Below are 776 nucleotides of genomic sequence, written 5' to 3' on the forward strand. Positions count from 1 at the left end.
ACAGTATGAGGGAATTGGAAGCAGCCAACCTGTTTCCCCAGGGCTTGACCCTGACACCAGCATGATCAGAACGTTTTCTTAAGAGGAAGCTTAGGGTCCTACAGAAGACATCTGTCTGTCTCCTGCCTCTTCTTTCCCATTCCTTACTGTGTATTGAAATCAGGGCCTTGTACAGCAATGCCTTGGTTCACAAATACTTCTGTTTGCAAACAATTCAGTTTGCAAACAGAAGTGTTTTGTCATTTTGTTTCTGTTCGTGCCAGGTGACAAATACAACATCAACCATAGTCCATAAAATAATAAAACAAATTAATTTTGTGAACCAAGATATCACGGGCTAGACAAGAACTGCAGAACTACATCCTAGCCCTTTCCATTCCTTTTTTGTAAATTTTGAGGCAGAATGTTGCGAAGTAGCTCAGCCTGTCCTTCAACTGCAATCTTCCTTCACCTCCCACATAGCTCTGGTGGTAACCATGTGCCACCAGGCGCCGCCTCCCCCTGTTCAACATCAGGTGCTCCTCAGCCTTGTGTATAGAGTGCTGCAAAAGTCCACTCTACTCTTGTGCCCTCTCACTAGGTTGGACTTTGTCTTGTCTCTTTGGATCGATCATTTTCTGTTTGCTTCTTTGGCTCCACTGACATGAGTCTAAAGCCCGCCAGGCGCTCAGACACTCCTGGGTCAGACTCACAGAACCTGGTCCAGACAGCAGTGGTGACAGATTCAGGGACAGAGTGTATTCCTGTGTGATTTCCCACCACTTCTGACACATGGG

General features: G+C 46.3%; 1 protein-coding gene across 1 annotated transcript in view; it reads left to right on the forward strand.

Moving 5' to 3' along the window:
• Nucleotides 1-776, forward strand: part of LOC102018969 (glutathione S-transferase B-like) — a gene marked incomplete in the record, with an annotated part of 5,876 nt that overhangs the window by 2,129 nt on the left and 2,971 nt on the right.

Source organism: Chinchilla lanigera, unplaced genomic scaffold (genome assembly GCF_000276665.1).
Source record: "Chinchilla lanigera isolate Chin_1 unplaced genomic scaffold, ChiLan1.0 scaffold00034, whole genome shotgun sequence".
Classification (NCBI taxonomy): Eukaryota; Metazoa; Chordata; class Mammalia; order Rodentia; family Chinchillidae; genus Chinchilla; species Chinchilla lanigera.